Consider the following 21,952-nt stretch of genomic DNA (forward strand, 5'->3'; position numbering starts at 1 on the left):
TAACCAACCCTAACTTATTTCTTAGTAATAGAGCAAGTTTCATAGAGTTAAACCAGATAGAATAATTTTCAATACCTGTAAGTTGAAATGAAATGATTTGTATTCCACTTACATCAGCAGGTGACAAGAATAGTGGATGATTGTAGTCAATTCCAGATCCTTGTTGTAATCCATTTACACCAGATGAATTTCCTGGTAATGAACTACCATTAAATGATCTAGGTTGAGCACCAGAACCATCTCCAGTTGAGACACCAGAGACACCATTTGCAGGATTCAAGTTTTCCATTTATTCTTGAAAGAAATTGAAACACTATTGATTTGCGGAAGCAAGACTCAGGATCTTGAATTGTTCATAAGAAACGTAGATATGAATATGAATATACTGACAAGCTAAACAGCCTGCTCTGATACCATGTTATAATGTGTGAATATACACAGAATATACACTGGATATACAATGTATCAATGATCACAAACTGAGAAAAATAGAAACTGGAAAGATGGAGGTAATCGTGTGAAGGTTAAGAGATGATGAAGAAGAAGTAATTATCATTAGAATGTGATAATCAATCATGAATACAATGGATCATATTTATAACTACTCACAAGCTTAGAGTTAGTTGTAACTAACTATGTGAACTCTATCTTCTAGAAACCTCTACGTCTTTAACTACCTTTAACTCCCTTGATATTCATACAAAGACTAATCTGTCCTTCTATCTTTAATTATCATTCACTAAGTATTATCTACAACGACGACATCTTATTTGATGAATTCTCTTCTTCCTTCTTTACTGGCGGAAGTCGGAACCAAGAATTCTAACGAAGGAGTTCAAAAAATATTAAAAAATGTCGCAACTAAGGTGTAAACCTCATAAATTTTGGAAAAAGAAGTGTGATATCTCAAACGAAGTGTCTAAATATGTCTATGTTCATACTATTCTTTAGGGGTGTACATGGACCGAGTTGGTTCGGATTTTTCAAATACCAAACCAAATCAAATGTGTTGGGTTTTTAAAATTATAAACCAAACCAAACCAATAAAATTCGGGTTTTTCAATTTCGGGTTTTCTCAGGCTATTCGGTTTTTTTTTTTTTTTCCGAAAAAGTCTTCATACAAAACATATGACTTTTACTTCAAATATTTCTTTAGTCCTAGTAAGAGACAACTATATAACTAAGGTGTTCCTCAAGAAAATAACACAAAATGTGAGATGAGTGATGACATCGTATTAAAATATTCAACAAAAAAGATAATAAAATTGGTTAAAATAAGTATTGCTATTTCATAAGCCACAAAGAAAATGACTTTAATCTAAATACTAAGTTATGCTAAAATAAGTACGGCTAATAACTATTAATTCCATGACAAAGAAAAAATTAAGCTATGTATTTTTATACTCTAAAACAATTATGCAAAACTAAAGAATACATTACTGTCATTCCTACCGTTGGAATTGAATTTCTTTTGTTAGCATTAGTGTTGAGTTGATTTTGATTTGGACTTTATTTGAGTTACTAACATCCATGGGATATAAAACTTATTGGCATTCAAAATTCTAAGTTCAAGCTTAAAATAATATGATAAAAGACAAAAAACTATGAAAAAATTTAGGAAATATTTACAAATTACATTACAAATAAATATGTTTATGTATAAAATATTTTAAAAATCAAATACACGTAATATCGGGTCGGTTTGATTCCGTTTGACTTTTTTTAGCTAAAACCAAACCAAACCAAGTATGGTCGGGTTTTTTTTTCAACACCAAACCAAGTCAAACCAAACCACTAGTCAGGTTTTTTTTTTTTCGGTTTGACTCAATTTATCGGTTTGGTGCGGTTTGTCGGTTTGCTTTGCACACCCCTATTCATATCATGTAATTGGTATTGAATATTTTGCTAGTAGGGTCAGATTATTTGAGAAGTACGTTTATCCAAATATGGAGCAATACGTAAGATTGAATGGAATTCAATGTCTTTATTATCTTTTAATCCTCTAACCATCTTTACTGCCCTTGAAATCTAGCCTCTTTATTTCTAATAAACACCTTTACCATTGCAAGTTTTGTTCAGCTATTTCCCAGGTTCTTCAACTATATAAATTTCACTATTTTCCTTTTGGGGGTGGTGAATAGTTCAAGGATACATAAAATATCTTCTTCCTGTATTCCAAATTGCTGAGTTTTATAATACTAATTAAATCTTTGTTAGATTCTGACTCTTAGTTTTGTACTAGAAGAGCTTGTTAAATCTTGGGGGTTACACCCATACCGGGTGAAATATCCTTAAGGACAGTGTCATAATTGACATGCTTCAAGCTATGAGATTGTTCAAGAATTCCCTACAATGTTCGTGATCGAGTATTTTCCGTAAGATTTCCAACAATCTTAAGGATATCTCGCACTCTATTCTTATGGGAAATGTCTATTATCAAGAAGACTAAAATGACTGGTACATGAAGACAAGTGCACTCTCTTTTTGGTTTCTTGAAGATGGGATCATCCTATTTAAATTTGCATTCAAGATCCGTGCAATTACAGGGAAGCTTTCTTATAATTTTATTTGAAATGATATTTCTTATTAGTGTTTAATTACTTTGTTTCACTTTTCTAATTTTCTGAATGGCTCCACATGCCAAGGAATTGGAGGTACGACCATTTTTGGTTGATGCTGAAGTAGTTGTTCAAGTCACTATCAAAAATAAATTGTTGCTCACAAACAATTTCAAATGGAATAAGAGGTACTAACAACAAGAAATTTGTAGCTAACAAAGGAGAGAATTTACTACGAAGGGCAAGAAAGTTTTTGTGTTCATTCTAATAAGGTATGTGACGATACTATATGTTTTTGTTTTTAATGGATTTGTGTGTGGCAAATTAAGCTAACGTACCCCTCAATGTAGAAGAAGTCTCGGAGAAATGAAAATTCCGCTAAGTAAAAATAAGTTTGACTAAGCGGACGATATAAATTGTTGTGGTAATTTCTCAAGCGAATTTTGTGGCTAACGTGAGAGACTGGGTGTTAAATTTTGATGCTACTAAGCATATTTGTGCTAACATAATTTTGTGTTCTACACCCAAGTTGAAGAAGAAGAATGACTTATTTATGTTGGTGATTCTAGAAATACTCAAATTCTTGAAATGAAAAAGTTCTTAAAATCACATCTGAAAAACATTATCGCTAACTGAGTTGATACATGTTCCTAATATCTTAACCAAGTTGGGTGAAGATTTTATGTGAGTTTAATAAGTTGTTACCAAAATAACATTTTGCAATGAGTATTGTAACCATGATTTATATGTGCTTAATAATTTTCAAGATGAAGGTGTTAATTGTTTATTTACTTGACTGATTCATATGATCTATGGCACGTTAAACTTGGATATGCTAGTTTTTTTTCTTCATATCAAGAAAATGGAAATTTTAATTTTTCCCATGTTGAAAAGAAAAAATTTGATATCTCAAAAATTTATGTCTAGATTTATGGTATAATATTATATTAATGAGTCTTAATATGGTAATTATTATGTTAGAATTCTAACGTTGCTTTGAAAACCATAACAGACCATTTGATAGTCTCTGAATTAAATTGTGACTCTCACTGTCTTGAATGGCCTTTACATTGTCCTAATAAATGGGTTCGTCAAACTATCAGAACATTGGCGATCTAAATGCTTTCAGATATACATTGCTAAGTAGTCTTGCCCATTTTGTTGGTTCTTAACCTATATATAGTCTATAACTATTTTGCTTTTGGAGTATATAGGATATATCAACATAAATTCTTATTGTTTATCTTATCTTTGTTAGGTTGTGGTGTATAAATTTTTATGTCAACATATAAAATAGGATATCTTACAAGCCTTATGAATGGTGGAAAGATAATTCTTTAGATTAAAATATTTGAAATTGTGAGGGTGACTTGCTAGTTTTATGCTAAAGTGGATCTCAAAATCCACTAGTGATTATGTGTTTATCCTTTGTGGGGGTGTAATAATATGAAAATCAGCCAAATAGACCATAATGAAATTTAAGTTTGTGATTTGAAGTTGGCTGGTAATGAGGCTAAGATACTTCTTAGTGAGTATTGAGGTTGAGATAAAATCAACGTGTCTATATATTGTGGTTGCCAACCAACGTTAGCTGTAGTGGAAAAATAATTTTTTCAATGGCAATAAAATACATTCATGTCATGCCCCGAACCATGACCTGGGCGTAACACGGCACTCGGTGCCTAACTGCATGTGATCGAGCGAACCCATAGGCTAGCTGAATCAACATGTGACACCAAAATATGCAATAATAAGAAAATAAGACTAACACATGCCGATTTACTAAAAGTCTGACAGAAATATATTAAATGTGGAATTACTGGTTTAAGTTTAAAACATATGAAATAAATGCCAACAAGGTTAACATTTCAAGGTCTACTAATATCTGACTGACTGGACTATGTTTATGAAGCCTCTAACGAATACTGAAAAGATAACTGTCTAAAACTGGAAAGACTGAAAGCTGGATAACACCTCGGAGGAACTGGGGCTCACCAAGCAGCTGATACAGGCAAGTCCTAATTAGCTGGATTATCAACCTGTAAGTCATTGCCCGCATCACGAGATGCAAGTTCCAAGCAATAAAAGGGACGTCAGCACATTTGAATTGTACTGGTATGTAAAACAAACTGAAAGAAGGAACTGTAAGTAATGAAACTGAAACTGATAACTGATAACTGAACTGAACGTATGAAGTAAAGATATGGATACTTCCTGTTTCTGAACGAAGAACCACTCGTATAACTGTAAATATAAACTGTGGCCTAGGGCCCAAATAATGTGCACAAAACTGTGGCCTCAAGCCCAAGTAATACGTATGCATAAAATATGTCCTAGGGACCAAAATACAGATACAGGTGTTCAACATTAAACAATTCATAATACTGAGATTGAGATATATTGATAGCATGATAACTGTTTATGATTGTGGAACTTAAGCTAATAGCTTATTGTACACTGACTGAGACTCATGTGATGTCAATACACAAGTCCATAATGATTACATACTGAGTTCATGATATTCGAAATGATAACCATGAACGAATTATGAAACTATAACCCTAGAAGATAGAAGTTCTACAACTATTCATGAAACTAGGGGTAAACAATATTCTGAGGCAATTTACTGATAAGTATGAAGAACGAGGTGTAGGGAGAATGATAAACATCCCCTAACATAGATAGTTAGCTTGACATACCTGTATATGCTCCAAAACTTGTATCTATAAGTCTGAACTTGAGAAGAATCCCCAAAACCTGTGTCTTAAACCTTGAACGTGGGTTTTCTTGAAAACCCTAGGTTAAGAATAATGATTCCCTAATTAGGTTACGTAATCTTATGCTAGAGTTGACTCGGAAGTGTTTGAGACGCTTACCTTAGAGCCTTGTATTGTTTTGAGAAGAGAAACTTCGTTCTAGGGCTTAATGAATTATGGAAAACTGATTTTCTAGACTGAAGGGCCCTATTTATACTTTTTGATGTCGTCGTATATTGACGGTTCACTTGACGAACCGTCAACATGTTGACGGTTCGTCATTGTGACCGTCTTTTCGCAAAATCAGAAGAGTTTCTGAGGGTCTGTACTGGATGTACAACTTGACGGTGCAAGTTGACGGGTCGTCCTTACGCATTGATGGGCCGTCCTTGTGCATTGACGGCCGTCTTTGCGCATCGACGGTCCGTCTTTGCGCATCGACCTGCACTGTAGGTGGTATAATGGCCATAACTTCTAGCACAGGACTCTGTTTTGGCTTCGTAATATATCGTTGGAAAGATATTTCAATGCTCTACAACTTTTATGTTTTAAGATTTCTCAAATTACCAATGGATTTTCACGAAATCTGTCCGGAAGAAGGACCTATCAAAAACTTAGGCTATTCCATCGAATCTTAAGCACCTTATTATTAGCCACCTTCCGAGGATCATATCTACTTGCTCTGATCTCCGATTGGCCTGTTCCTTATATGCCTGGAAAGGTACTTCCACGTACTACAACTTTCATTAAGGAACCTTTTAAAATTCTCAACTAAGCGAGGGGTTATGGTTACCCGAAGTAGGCCCCTTGGCCACTTTCATAAAACATTCAAACCTTCAAATTTCCTCTGAAACTCTAACGATACGAGTCTAACCTTTATTGTAAGATACGAGGTGTTACAATATCTCTCCCTTGGGATCATTCATCCTCGAATGATAGGTTCTGGTTAACTAGGCTGACGGGAACATGTGTTCACTACTGTCATGAACACCTGAAAGCTAAACTGAATAGCTTACTGATTGAATAACTATTGAACTGGCTGAATGAGACTAACTAAGTGACTACTGAGCTGACTGATTACTGAAAACATGGAATTATAGAGTGAAATCTAAATGGAAAGATAAATTACCTTCAACATTTTCTGCTGACTCTTCAAAGAGATTGAGATATCTGGACTTCATGTCTTCTTCGGCTTCCCACATAGCCTCCTCAGCTTTCTGAGTCCTCCAAAGGACCTTCACTTCACTTCTTTCGTTCTTAACTTGTGAACCTGACAATCAAGGATCTCCACTGGAAATTCTTCATAAGTCAAACTATTATTGACCGTTATGCTATTAGGCGGGACAACCAACGACGTGTGTCCCACACACTTCCTCAACATGGACAGATGAAACACTGGATGCAAAACAATCAAGTATTGTGGCAACTCAAGCTCATAATTCACTTGACCAACCCTTCGCAGGATTATGTATGGTCCAATATAGCGAGGACTAAGCTTCCCTTTCTTACCATACCTCATAACTCCCTTCATAGGCAAAACTTTAAGAAATACCAAGTCATTAACTTGAAACTCTAAATCCCTACGTCTCACATTTGTGTAAGACTTCTGGCGACTCTGAGCCGTTTTCAAACGTTCCTGAATTAACTTGACTTTCTCCATAGCCTGATAGACCAAGTCTGGTCCTAACAACTCTGCTTCACCAACCTCAAACCACCTAATGGGTGATCTACACCTTTGCCCATAAAGTGCTTCAAACGGTGTCATCCCAACACTAGCATGGTAGCTATTATTGTAAGCAAACTCAATATGAGGCAAGTGATTTGAAATAAAGGACACATACCCTCAACATATCCTCAAGGGTCTGAATGGTGCGCTCTGCCTGGCTATCTGTCTGAGGGTGAAAAGCTGTACTGAGATTAACTTTTGTACCCAATCCTTTCTGAAAGTATCTCTAAAAATTTGCTGTGAATTGGGCACCAGGATCTGAAATAATGGACAATGGAGTCCCATAAAGTCTGACAATTTCACGAATATACAACTTGGCATAGTCATTCGCTGAATCTGTTGTCTTAACTGGCAAGAATTGCATTGACTTCGTAAATCTGGCCACAATCACCCAAACCTCTTAGCTGAACGAGGTAGACCTGTTATGAAATCCATGTTTATTATTTCCCATTTCTAAACTGGAATATCAATATTCTGAGCCAAGATACCAGGCCTCTGGTGTTCGGCTTTCACTTGCTGACAATTAGGACACTTAGCTACAAAATCTGCTACGTTCTTTTTCATGTCATTCCACGAATAAATCTCCTTAAGATCATGATATATTTTTCTGGAACCTAGGTGAATGAAATACCTGGAAGGGTGAGCTTTTGACATAATTCGCTCTCTGAGCCCATCTACATCTGGAACGCATAATATGTCTCGGTATCTGAAGGGACCGTCATCTCCCCCTTGTTCAAAAGCCATCATCTTATACTTGTGAATCCCCTCTTTCAGCTGCAACAAGTAAGGATCATTATACTGCTTCTCTTTAACTTCAACGACTAAGGAGGAAAGAGCTCTATTTTGAACAACCATACCGCCACTCTCGGAGCCCAAAAGTCGAACTCCAAAACTGGCCAAACGGTGAACTTCCTTTGTCATAACTCTCTTATCTGTATCAACGTGAGCTAAACTTCCCATGGAACGCCGACTAAGAGCATCAGCTACTACATTCGATAGAGAATATCCACATCATAGTCTTTAAGAAATTCAAGTCATCTTCTCTGTGTAAGATTCAATTCACGCTACTTGAAAATATGCTGCAGGCTTTTGTGGTCGGTGAAAATATCCACATGCACTCCATATAAATAATGTCGCCATATCTTCAGTGCAAAAACAACAGCTGCCAATTCTAGATCATGAGCCGGATAGTTCTTTTCATGAGCCTTGAGCTGCCTGGATGCATAAGCTATAACTTTTCCATGCTGTATTAGGACACATCCGAGATTAACTACCGAAGAATCACAATAAACCACGAACCCTTTGATTCCTTCTGGTAGTGTCAAAACTGGAGCAAAAGTCAATCTCTTCTTCAACTTTTCGAAACTCTGTTTGCATGCATCAGACCACTGAAACTTAACCTTTTTTTGAGTCAACTTCGTCCACGGAGCTGAGATAGAGGAAACTCCCTTCACGAACCTTCTGTAATAACCTGCCAGACCCAAGAAACTTCTAATATCTGATGCTGAGGTGGGTTTGGGAAAATTCCTAACAGCGTTAACTTTCTGAACATCAACTTTAACGCCTTCGCCTGAAATAACATGGCCTAAGAATGCCACTGACTTTAACCAAAAATTGTACTTTGAGAATTTTGCATAAAGCTCGCGATCCTTGAGTGTCTGCAATACTATTTTGAGATGCTCTGCATGGTCAGCCTCACTACGGGAATATACCAGGATATCATCAATAAATACAATGATGAATAAATTGAGATATGGCTTGAAGACCCTGTTCATAAGATCTATGAAAGCTGTGGGTGCGTTCGTCAATCAGAAAGACATGGAAAGAAATTCAAAATGGCCATAACGGGCTCTGAAAGCGGTCTTCGGAATATCAACTTCCTTAACCTTTAGGTAATGGTAGCCTGATCTGAGGTCAATCTTGGAATAACACTGAGCACCCTGAATTTGATCGAATAAGTCATCTATTCTGGGAAGTGGATACTTTTTCTTAATGGTGACCTTGTTCAAATGGCAATAATCTATAGACATACGCAAAGATCCATCTTTCTTTCGGATAAACAAGACCGGTGCGCCCCAAGGTGAGACACTTGGCCTTATAAATCCCTTGTCAAAGAGATCTTTCAACTAAACTTTCAACTCTTTTAGCTCTGTTGGGGCCATTCTGTACGGCGGAATGGATATCGACTTAGTGCCGGAAAATAGATCAATCCCAAAGTCAATCTCCCTATTGGGAGGGACTCCAGGTAGATCCTCTGGAAACACTTCTGGAAATTCACTGACAACTGGTACTGACTGGAGAGTGGGAGGCCGGGCATCTATATTCTTGACTCGAACTAAGTGGTAAATATACCCCTTGGAAATTGTCATGACCCGGCTAGGGGCCGCGACGGGTACCCGGGGCTAACCACCGAGCACCGCTCGTGCTATCATTTACCTAACCCATTTAACAATCATTCATCTATTTCCGGTTAACTTTAAAAAGAGGATTTGCTTTTCATTACAAAAATATAATGCGTTGATACAAAAAACATATTTCAATATACTTATACACATGCGTACTACCCACGTTGTGGAACCACACAACCCACATCGAGCATCTATGAGCCTCTATTGAGTGGCATACAAATATATACACAAAAGGAACAACCAATTAGCACCTCCGGAAGATGGAGTGCTCTTCAGCTCGGCTAGTGACTCCTATCAGTCTGGACCGCTTTCCCGTCTACCTGTAGGCATGAACACAGCATCCAAAGAAAAGAATGTCAGTACGAGCATTGTACTGAGTATGTAAGGCATACATCAAGAAATAAAGTAAGAATAAGAAAGTAAAGTAAGTACAAGGATATAATCGATAACTGCTTGCCTCTTAAGGCGGATCCATGCATGCATACTCATAAAGCATCATATAGTAAATTGCTACGGAACGTGCAGCCCGATCCATATGTTAGTGCCGAGGAACGTACGGCCCGATCCATAAATATAATAAGTTAGTGCCGAGGAACGTACGGCCCGATCCATAACCCATATATCCCGCGTCCGAGCATCCCGCGTTCGGGATGAAATCATGATATGCCAGCTGACCAGGTGGCTGTGCGTCTATAGCGCCTCACCTTCCCCATATCCCCTGAATACATATACATATCATATACTTATACCATATACTTAGCATGCTTGAGAGCCCAAGGAAACGCTGTAAGTACGTTGGAGTGACGTAAGGTCGAAAGCCTCCGATTATGTTATGGAGTAATCATTGTCGCTTTGTCTCACCTTGAAGGAACAATTATTATAAGGTGAGACTATCAATGAGGAATAACATTAAAAGAAGACATAGGATAAAATCATGAACTTCATAAGGCATCCATTCATATACTTTGGAAGATTTACAAAAAAAGTTACCATCCATGAATAAATTGAGAAATCAGTAAATAGCTCGACGTTCTCATATAGTCCTTGAAATCGTAAACTTGAAACTTTTAAACATAAAATTTTCTCTTATCATGGTCAGCGTAATAATATTCTCATTTTTGACATCATCATTGTTATTGAAAACAATATCCATGGTCGTTATCATAAACGCTCACATAATCACAACCTTTGGTTTTGGAAAATGGGAGTACTTTGGAAAACATTTATGGAGTATCAAGAAGGAAATCGTGCTTCAGAATCTTAGACTTTTTAACCTTTGATAGTAAGGAAAAGATGGGAGCATTTATGAAATCGTAAGCTAGGGATCATGCCTTTGAAAGAAAGGGAATAGCCTCACATACCTTGGTCGTTTAGCTAAGATATCGCTCACTTGTTCTCCGTCGATATCACGTCGTTACCTTCATAAGAGAATTCGTATCAACATTAGTAAACTAACTACAAGAACGCATTGCTAATTCTAGGAACAGTCGGACAACGCTTCCTTCGCTCATACCATTTTTCTCATGTTTTATATCAACTCCCAACATTCATAATATTACTTGCAATATCATCATCGACAATCGTCATTTACATACATTTGGCAAAATCTACCATTTTCCTCTAATTTTTCCTTATTTCTACTTCTAGCTCATCCTTGCGTTTTCATGCATTTAATGCTTGTTTCATGATATAAACATCATTTATAACGTACTTGTATTCACAACACTTCAATATTTATAGTTCAATTCCACTATCATTCATTTATGTCACTATTCACTCAATAATGACCCATTTCTATGTTCTTCTACATTTCAAGTGTCTAGGCTTTCCAATACTTCAAACAACATGGAAAAATCATGAAACTTACCTTGGGTGATGGTTGAACAATCCTTAAGTTGAAATACTTCAATTAGCCAAAACCCTAGTTCCACCTTCTTGGGAATTTCTTGATTTAGAAGATCTTTTGATGTGTTCTTACACTTATTTTCATGAATTTAGTGGTGATGATCTTGATATTCCCTTTGATTCTCTTGAATTCTTGTGGAGGAAATATTTGGAGAGTTCTAGAATGTCCTTGAGTTGTATGGATGAATAATGAAATGAATTGAAGTCCAAGTCCCTTTTAATAATCACAAAAACTGATCTTTAATGAATTCTTGTCGGGATGAACAGTGGTCGTAAACCACCATATACGGACCGTATTTTGATTTACGGTCCGTCCTCCATGGCCGTATTTAACCATTTCAAAGACAGAAAGTTTTGGCTGAGGAACATGGCAGTTTACGACTGAGGTTTACGGTCCGTAAACCAGTTTACGGGCCGTCCTCCAAGTCGTTTTTAACCATTTTCACAATTTACAGAAAGTTGAGATTTTGGACAAGCTGGAGGACGATTGCACTATACGGTCCGTAAATCACTTTACGGGCCGTATAGTGCCATATACGACCACTGGACAGAAAATTTTCCGCGACTTTCTTATTTTCCAAAACTTCTTAATTAGCCATTCCCGCCTTAACAAAATACCATACACTCAAACTTTTCATCATTCCACTCATCATACAAGTACGAAGAAATTTCCGAGGTGTAACAGAAATCATCTTTCTGGGCAACTGTATTCCTGACTCGAACTAAGTGGTAAATATACCCATTGAAAATCATCTTTCTGGCTCTAAGATAGGAAATAAATCTACCCCTAGGTACTGCTGAATTACCCTTCCATTCTATAAGTCCGTCGGGAAAATGGAAGGTTATTGTTTTGGTTCTACACCCCACAGAGGCATAACAGGACTCTAACCAATCCATACTCATGATCACATCGAAGTCTACCATTTCTAATTCTACTAAGTCTGCTATAGTTTTGCAATGATAGACTAACACTGAATAACCCCTATAAATACATCTAGCTATAACTGATTCCCCAATTAGTGTGGCTACTTCAAAGGGTTCACGCAACTGTTCAGGTTCTATCCTAAATTTCTTGGCAATATAAAGGGTTACATAATATAGGGTGGATCCTGGGTCCATAAGAGCGTAAACATTGAAGGTGAAAACTGTGAGTATACCTGTGACAACATCGCCACGAGTCTCTATATCCTGAAACGCTTGCAAATGGTTCTGACCACTGCCCGTATTTCTGGACTTTGCTGCTCCACGCCCCTAGTGGGCTTGAGAAGTTTGGGGAGATGCTGAATCAGTGGATTGAACTACCTTACCTCCGGTATTCTGTCTTGCTGACGGACAATCCCGCAGAAAGCGACCTGGCTGACCGCACCCAAAGCAACCATCTATGCCCAAACGGGATACTCCTAAGTTCCTCTTAGCACAAGTGTTATAAGTAGGATGCTGGAAGCCATGGTCAGTCACGCTGGCCAGGGACTGTCAGCCTGCCGTCCTGAAGTTTCAGCCTTTATGATTAAACTTGGACCTTCGAGATGGAGCACTGGCTGTAGAGGGAGCAGGTCCTGATGACCTGTTCTTAAAGAACCGACGGCTTCCACCTCCTTGAGATCCTCCCTGACTGAAATTACTAGCAGATTTGGCTCTTTTGTTGAATTCCCTATCTTTCTGCTTCTGCAGGGCTTTCTCTTCCTTCAACCTAGTCCTGTTACCTTGTACAAATGCCAGTATATTGGAAATATTCATCTTGTCATTCTGAGCGGCTGTATTGGCATCCCTATGTAATTCAGGTTTAAGCCCAAGCACAAACCTTCTAACCACGATCGTCCTATCAGGAACCATGTGAGGAACATGTCTGGACAATGACACGAACTTGAGATAGTAGACCTGAACAACCATGTCATTCTGCCTTAGATTCTCAAACTCAGTAGCCTTTGGTTCCCTGACTTTGATTGGCATGAAGTGCTCAAATGAAAACGTCTGCAAATTCATCCCAAGTAGCAGGAAATGCATCCTCCCCTCAGAACTGTTCCCATGTATCATACCAAATATGGGCCACATCTTGCAATTGGCTGCCTCTGTATCGGTAACATGCATCACACGAAATACTTTCTAGAGTCCATCAATGAAATTCTACGGGTCCTCATCCTTCTTAGACTCTGTTGTTGACACCCAATTTTGACCCTCCTTTATTTCAATTCATTTTCTTGAGCTTCTAAATTATTAATAAACTAAATATCTTATTTTTCGCCCTTACTTTATTACAATTTCTACTATATTATTATCGTTAAGTATTAATACGTCGTACATCGCCACTTACTTATTATGTATTAATCATAAGATATGACTTAGATAATATTTTTTTACTATATTATTACTTTACTTATATTTTATTAAATTACACCTTATTAATGTTAATTGCTAAATTATTATTATTATCACACACACACACACATATATATATATATATATATATATATATATATATATATATATAGTATGTGAAAACCCAGCAAAGCCTCATTTCATTTGAAAACTTCTTATTCTTTATTGTTGTTTTTGAGATATGTGGGGATGTCGGAAAAATAAGTGTGATATCTGAAAAAGAAGTGTCTAAATATGTCTACGTTCATACTATTCATATCATGTTAATTGGTAGTGAATATTTTGCTAATAGAGTCATATTATTTGAGAAGTATGTTTATCCAAATATGGAGCAATTCGTAACTCACAGATTGAATGGAATTCAATATCTTTATTATCTTTTAATCCTCTGACCATCTTAACTGCCCTTGAAATCTTAGCCTCTTAATTTCTAATAAACACCTTTACCGTTGCAAGATTTGTTCAGCTATTTCCCGGGTTCTTCAACTATATAAATTTTACTATTTTCCTTTTGGGGGTGGTGAATAGTTGAAGGATACATAAAATATCTTCCTCCTATATTCTAAATTGCTGGATTTTATAATACTATTTAAATCTTTGTTAGATTCTGGCTTTTAGTTTTGTACTAGAAGAGCTTGTTGAATCCTGGGGGATACACCCATACTGGATGAAATATCCTTCAGGACAGTGTCTTAATTGACATGACTCAAGCTATGAGATTGTTCAAGAATTCCCTACAATATTCGTGATCGAGTATTTTTCGTAAGATTTTCAACAAAAAGTTAATAAAGAGAAACTGTTAAAGAAAAAGGAAGCAAAAGTACATAGATTCATTGAGAAACCGTTGTGTGAAATATATGAATATAATATGACAAAATTTTCAGACTAGACGACTTAAACATCACTCAAAAGTATAGTTGGGCCAACAGCCTAAGCAGGTCAATATGGAGTCCATAATCACCTATTTAACCACCTAATTGACCAAACACTCACACTATATATAAATCACCCATTTTAAATCAATTTTCATTACCATCCAAAGCAACTCAGATTTCTAAAATCATCTCTATATCCCAAATAAGAAGTAGCAAAAAAGAAAAAATCTGACAGATGGAGTACTCCTTTCTGAAGAATTGTCTCTTTTTACCTACTATATTTTTGTTGGTTTTAGCTGATACACTAGCACTTGCAAAGCATGCAGGGATTACTAGGCACTACGAGTTTAATGTACGCGTCATATTTCATAGTGCATTAGCAGTTTTTCAAGACAATGTTTTTGTTCATTTTAATTTTTTTTTCTTCATGTGATTGCAGATTCAAATGCAAAATGTGATGACATTGTGTCCAACAAAGAGCATTGTAACAGTGAATGGCCAGTTTCCAGGGCCTAGAATTATTGCAAGAGAAGGAGACAGGCTTGTTATTAAGTTTGTTAACCATGTTCAATACAATGTCACCTTTCATTGGTACGTAACAACTTTTACTATTGAAAGCTAATCGTGTTCCGTACTATTACATTTGAAAAAAATGAGTTACCAAGAGAAGTTTTCAAAGGATTAACTTATATATACTGATGGCATGAAGAAGTTCTACTATCTGTGTATATTAACTTGTCGTAATAGGTAACCTGACTTATTTTCTGGATTACTAGTCCTACTTTAATAGGTATATCGATGGTTGCCTATAGTTATCATTTAAGTTATCAAATCTCTAATCTAAAAGATTTCTATGACATGACTGTAGGCATGGAGTGAGACAACTAAGAAGTGGATAGGCTGATGGGTCTGCTTATATTGCACAATGTCCAATTCAGACAGGGCAGAGTTATGTGTATAATTTCACTATCACTGGTCAAAGAGACACTTTATTTTGACATGCTCACATGTCATGGCTGAGAGTAACACTCTATGGACCCTTTGTTATTCTTCCAAAGAAAGGAGTTGCTTACCCTTTTCCATAACCCTTCAAGGAAGTCCCCATTCTCTTTGGTATACATTCAACTTAATTAATCTTTAAGTAGTTGTGTTTCTCATTGCATTAGTTTATTGTCAAACATTAACTTTTAATCAACCACTATACTTAATGTATTTGGATTGTAGGTGAATGGTGGAAGGAAAATACAGAGAAAATAATTAATCAAGCCCTTCAAACAGGAGGAGCTCCAAATATTTCTGATGCTTATACCATCAATGGTCTTCCTGGACTTCTCTACGATTGCTCTGCTAAAAGTAAATATTTCAAAAGTAATTTAAGTTTTATGTACTGACAGTGCAATTTAACTTATTATAGCAAGTCGCTTATCATTTTTATCAAAATGCCGATTAATGTATATCATAGAGACTTACCTATAATCATCTTATAAATGATCGATCTGACTGTATAAGTGTCTTTTACTCCGTAAGCGCATTGAACATAAACTCTTGCAAAAATCAATTAGAAAGGAGTATATACTAGTAATTATCCTATTATCCTTTGCATAATTAAGATTTGGTCACATATTTTCATGTAAACATAGTAACTTACTTTCATATGTGTTGCAGATACATTCAAATTGAAGGTGAAACCAGTGAAAACATATATACTGAGAGTAGTCAATGTTGCACTAAATGATTAACTTTTCTTCAGCATAGCAAATCACAACCTTACTATTGTAGAAGTTGATGCTGTTTATGTGAAACCATTCAAAACCAACACAATTCTTTTAACACCAGGACAAACCACAAATATCCTTTTGAAAGCCAATCATTTTCACCCTAATGCCACCTTCCTCATGGCGGCCCGGCCTTACGCCACTGGTCCTGCTTCCTTTGACAATTCCACCACCACTGGAATCTTAAAATATCATCAACCCTCTACTAACACCAAGAATAGCAATAATTTCCTTTGTTAAAACCAAAACTCCCTATATTCAATGACACCACTTTTTCTACAGGTTTTGTCAAGAAAATCAGAAGTTTAGTGTAACGACCCCTTTGGTCGTTATAGCACTTTTGACCCATTTACCCTCGTTGACCTTTCCCGAGCCCTATTAGTACGATTTTGACCCACGGGGATGAGTGGTACGGTTCCCGCGGTGATCGGGCGAGATTTATGATGTCTTTTGTGAAATAGAGCCTTAAAGTGAAAAACATTTGACCAATAGTTGACTTTTGGATAAACGGACCTTTTTGAAAATTCGTCGATTCCGAGAGGTCTGAATGGTCGATTATGATTTAGTGGGATGTCCAGTTTGGTTTCCGAGGCACTCGGAAGCATTTTGGGTTATTGGTTGGAAAGTTGATCTTTGGCCATTGGGTGTTGATCAGGTCAAATAGACATCCATTGGGAATTCCGAGATCACGAGTGAGTCCATAGCGCTTTTTTATGTATGGTTTTTATTTGGGAGGTCTCGGGTGTTTATTGGATTTTGGGTCTCGAGTGATTGTCGGATTTCGGGATTGAGATAGTGAAAAACAAGAAGTTTTCTGGTGTCTGGTGTTCGCTATAGCAACACCAGTTGCGCTGTAGCGGACCTGCTGTAGCGTTCCTGGTCCGCTATGGCGAGTGTGTGAAGTTTGTGGTGAGTCGCCACAGCGGATGGGAATTCGCTGTGGCGGACTCGTGTTAGTGAGCATGGGTTGTAGGAGCGGACTAGTGACCGCTGCAGCGGGTGACAGGACCATAATCCTATTTAATTTCTTAGTTAAAAGCCTTCATTTCCTATCACTTCATTGATTATTCCTAAGCATCTTTAAGGCGATTTAAAGGAGTTCTTGGTTGATTTCTCTTATGGGTAAGTTCCCTAATCTAGAATTCATTCCTTTACTTTCCTAAGCTTGAATCCATGATAGAAATTCTATAGAACTTAAGAAGGAAGGTGGGTTTTGATGGCTATTTCAGTATTTGAGTTTAAGTCCTTCTAAATGAGATTGATTGGTGGATTTGACTAATCTAAGTATGGAATTTGATGATTTAGTAACTAATAGGCTTGAATCTTTCATTATTTTTGATGAATTGAAAGGAGATAATAGTCAAATGAGCCCCCAACGTTTGACCGAAATCCTAACTACACACGAAACCTTTGCGAGGGTCCTATAACCCCCCTGGTCATTTTAAAAGTGGAATATATTTCTCCCTAAATGCTGAGGTGGCATGAGGTGGCAAAGAAAGTGTATTTCACTCTCTTAAGTTTAGTGAAAAATCTTAAGCCATGACTTTCATTCGGGGACGAATGATCTTAAGGAGGGGATAATGTAACATTCCGTAAATCTGAGTTAGGTGTGAATGTGTAAAAATCTAGTGTTAAGATGATATTATATCTATATGAATCCATTCTTGATGAATTCGGGTGGAAGATGGTCGTTTTGAAGTCAAACCAACAATTGGAGTTCTTAAGGGCTCTTAACTTCGCCTAAGTTTTGATAGGTCTGTCTTCTGGGCGATTTTCATGAAAATGTGTTGCGAATTTGGAAAAAATTCCTCTATGAAATTGTAGATCTTTGAAATAGCTTTCCAACGGTAGGTCGCCCAACCCGAGCAAAGCTATGTACAAAAAGTTATGTCCATTTTACTGAAGGGCACAAAAGCTGGAAAATTCGCCCAAAGTACGTCCAGAAAGTACGGGTCGTACTTTAAAGTACGGGACGTCCTTTTGGACGTACTTCTTCCGTTCTTCACTGGTCTTGGCAGCCTAAATACGGGTTACAAGTACGGGACGTACTTCAAAGTATGGGACGTACTTTGTAGGCCGTATTTTCTCCGTTTCTGGCAGAAAATTGGGTTTAAAATGGGTATGGTCTTATTTTGTTCCCATTTTTTTTCATCCTTCCAAACCCTAAGAACGAAAATCATCTCTCCAAGTCTTCAAATCAAAGGTAAGAACACCCTTAACATTACTAATCTATTCTAACATCAAACCCATGATTCTTACCATGATTCTTGTGATCAAAACCTATGGTTTGCAGCATAACTCTTCCTAAAGTGATTCAAGCTAGGGCTTGGGTGTTCTTCATTAGGAAAGTGAATTGTTAAACTTTGTTTAACATATTAAGGTATGTCTCTTTTAAAAATCCTTTTGACTATAAAGGTGATTTGTATGTCTCTTTAAAAATAAAATCCTTTTTGAATATAAAGGTAATTTATATGTCTCTTTTGCAAACACTCTTGAAAGATTGATTCTTTATAAAATCATGTTTTGAATGATATGATGAATTGGTTTTACACTCTTGAAATCTATTACATGTTTTAATTAATGGTTAATGTGCGTGAGGGGACAAGCCCACATTAAACCTTGATTGTATTATCCTCTATATACGTATATGAAATCATAATCGTTTTCTTCTATAAGAGATGATCAGTGATGATGGTTAATTGTTGGTATTGATGATTTTACAAAGGAACTATGACAAAAGAATCTTGTTTAAAGAAGTTGAAATGTTTTCAAGATTATCTATGAAATTATGGATTTTCGTAATGGCATAATGAACTTTAATGCTATTTGATGGTATGACTACTTTGAGAGAAATTGTGAATCGGCTTCTATGCTATGAACTTTGTTGTTGTGTTTGGCCTAGCTACTCGGGAGGAAGGGTAGCCACTATGGATCCTAGTGTGGTAATTGCCTAGCCATTCGGGAGGAAGAGTGGCCACTACCGGGTTTGCTACCCGGGGTGTGATTCATGCCTGGCTATTCGGGAGGAAGGATAGCCACCGCTGGGTTCGCTACCCGGGGTGTGATTTATGCCTAGCTATTCGGGAGGAAGGATACCCACCGCGTACTACATAGTCCGATGTGATTTATGCCTAGCTATTCGGGAGGAAGGATAGCCACCGCGTACTACATAGTCCGATGTGATTTATGCCTAGCTATTCGGGAGGAAAGATAGCCACCGAGAATTATATGTTCCGATGTGGTACGCTATGCGCGATATGCTTGATTCTTGGGCCTGTATTGACATGTGTGATATTCTTATTCTCTCATGGAACTGTTGTTGGCAATCATGATAAATTAGAAAGACATAATTGAAAGTTGTAACTTGAGAAAGGGCTTTATAATCGGTTTTGATAATTCTAATTGAGATACACAAGCTGAATACCTGTTTTTATAGTGATTAATGGCTTTGTAAACTGTTTAACAAATGATATTAAGAATCATAAAGTGGAATGACTGTTTTTATACTATCTTTTCAGAACTGATTTCTTTATGTATTATTATATTTTATTTTTATAATACTTGTTGTCCCCGAGGCACTCACTGAGTACGAAAGTACTCAGGAATACCATTGTTGTTTTTTATGGTATGTTACGTAACGGAGAAGAGCAGGTTCGTGATACTCTCGACGCTTAGGAGAACTTGCTGTTGCTGTTGATTTGGTGAGCCCACACCCTTGTTCGTGGGACACTTCCTGTTTCGTTTATTATTCTAGATTTTCGGGCTGCGTCCCGAAGTTAGATGATGCTTGTGTCTCTTAGAAGCTCCATAGATAATCAGAATTGTGGGTAGATTGTCAAATTCTCGTACAACTTAACTGGGTGTTTGCCACGTTTATGACTATTTACTTATATTAGACTTCCGCTGATCTTATTTCACAATTGTGATCCTGATATATGCAGTTACTTATAACTTTGTTTAATTTAATAAGGAAAGACTATTAAACAGGAACTTGATGTTACATTTATTTTATAAACTATTAGAGGTGAATATTGAACCTGGCGGGTTCAAGTATTATTATTGTGTTGTTTAGGTTCTTCCGATGTTGTTTATGACGTCGGTCATGTCTAGGGTGGGTTTTGGGGTGTGACATCGCCATAGAGAGACATTAGAGCGATGCCCTCTGATTCATTCTTCTGTGATTTCATAGCTATTATGTGAATAATTCAATTAGGATTTTTAGTTGATGAATGATAATTCCATTATTTTGAAAGGACCATAAATCCAGCCATACCTATTTTTACACATATCAAACGCCCTTTAACTTGTGTCAGTTATACTTCTTCTTCAAATCAAATCACCCTACCAAAAGAGGAATTTGATTTGAATTTGCAAAAATGGGTCACTTCAGTTCTATCAAACCCGCCATTAGATTCATTAAAGATTAAAGATTTGCCTGCCCATTTGACTCCATATCAATTTGATGTTATTTTCCTGGAAATTCATTCAGTTTTGAAACCATTGAATGTGTTGTGGTTTTAAGTTCAGTGTTAGATCTTATTGTACTTTGCTTCGTTTGCTCGTCGTTTCTCACTAGTTTCAGTCGGCCATGGCCGTTTTCCGAGCACAGTGGTGAACGTAGGGGAGGGGAAGAGGGTGAAAATGGAGGTGGGAGAAGAGGGAATAGGGAGATGGAGTTCGCCGGAGCTCCGGCATGGTAGCTCGTCAGCAGTGGCAACAAAGAAGGTAGGACCTAAACTTATTAAGGAAAGCCAAAATGAGAGAGGAAAATGTAAAAAACAATTATTAAAATATGATCTTGCCTTCTTTTTGTGTAATAAAAAAACAAGTACTCCTTGGGGCTGAAATGGCATTGGTGGCCGGAGCGCTGGAATGAAACAGACAAACATTTCTTTCTCTCTCTCTCTCTCTCTCTCTCTCTCTCTCACACACACACACACACACACACACACACACACAGATATATATATATATATATATATATATATATATATATATATATATATATATATATATATATATATATATATATATATATATATACGGAAAAGGGCCAAAATTACCCCTCAACTTTGGAAAATAGTTCATTCATACCCTTCTTTATACTTTAGGGCTAATTATACCCTTACCGTTATATTATGGGGTCAATTATACCCTTATGTCTAACAGCTGGCACGTGACATCATCCCAGCCCTTCAAAATTATTTTCCCCTCAAATAATTTGTTACCCACTAAAATAACTCAACCGGACCCAATTTGTTTTTTCCAGCCAAGGGGTAATGGGTTGGGTCCGTATCACTTTGGCTGGAAAAAAAAATCGGGTCGGATTGGGTTATTTTAGTGGGTAAAAAATTATTTGAGGGGAAAATAATTTTGAAGGGCTGGGATGATGCCACGTGGCAGCTGTTAGACATAAGGTTATAATTGACCGCATAGTATAACTGTAAGGGTATAATTGACCCTAAAGTATAACGAAGGATATGAATGAACTATTTCTCAAAGTTCAGGGGTAATTTTGGCCCTTTTCCGATATATATATATATATATATAAGGTAAAAGAAGATATGGAAAAG

General features: G+C 36.8%; 1 pseudogene; it reads left to right on the top strand.

Annotated features, from left to right (window-relative positions):
• The first annotated feature begins 14,839 nt into the window (after positions 1 to 14,839).
• On the top strand, positions 14,840 to 16,693 carry LOC132630319 (laccase-17-like; annotated as a pseudogene).
• Positions 16,694 to 21,952: the final 5,259 nt, after the last annotated feature.

Source organism: Lycium barbarum, chromosome 3, assembly GCF_019175385.1.
Source record: "Lycium barbarum isolate Lr01 chromosome 3, ASM1917538v2, whole genome shotgun sequence".
Classification (NCBI taxonomy): Eukaryota; Viridiplantae; Streptophyta; class Magnoliopsida; order Solanales; family Solanaceae; genus Lycium; species Lycium barbarum.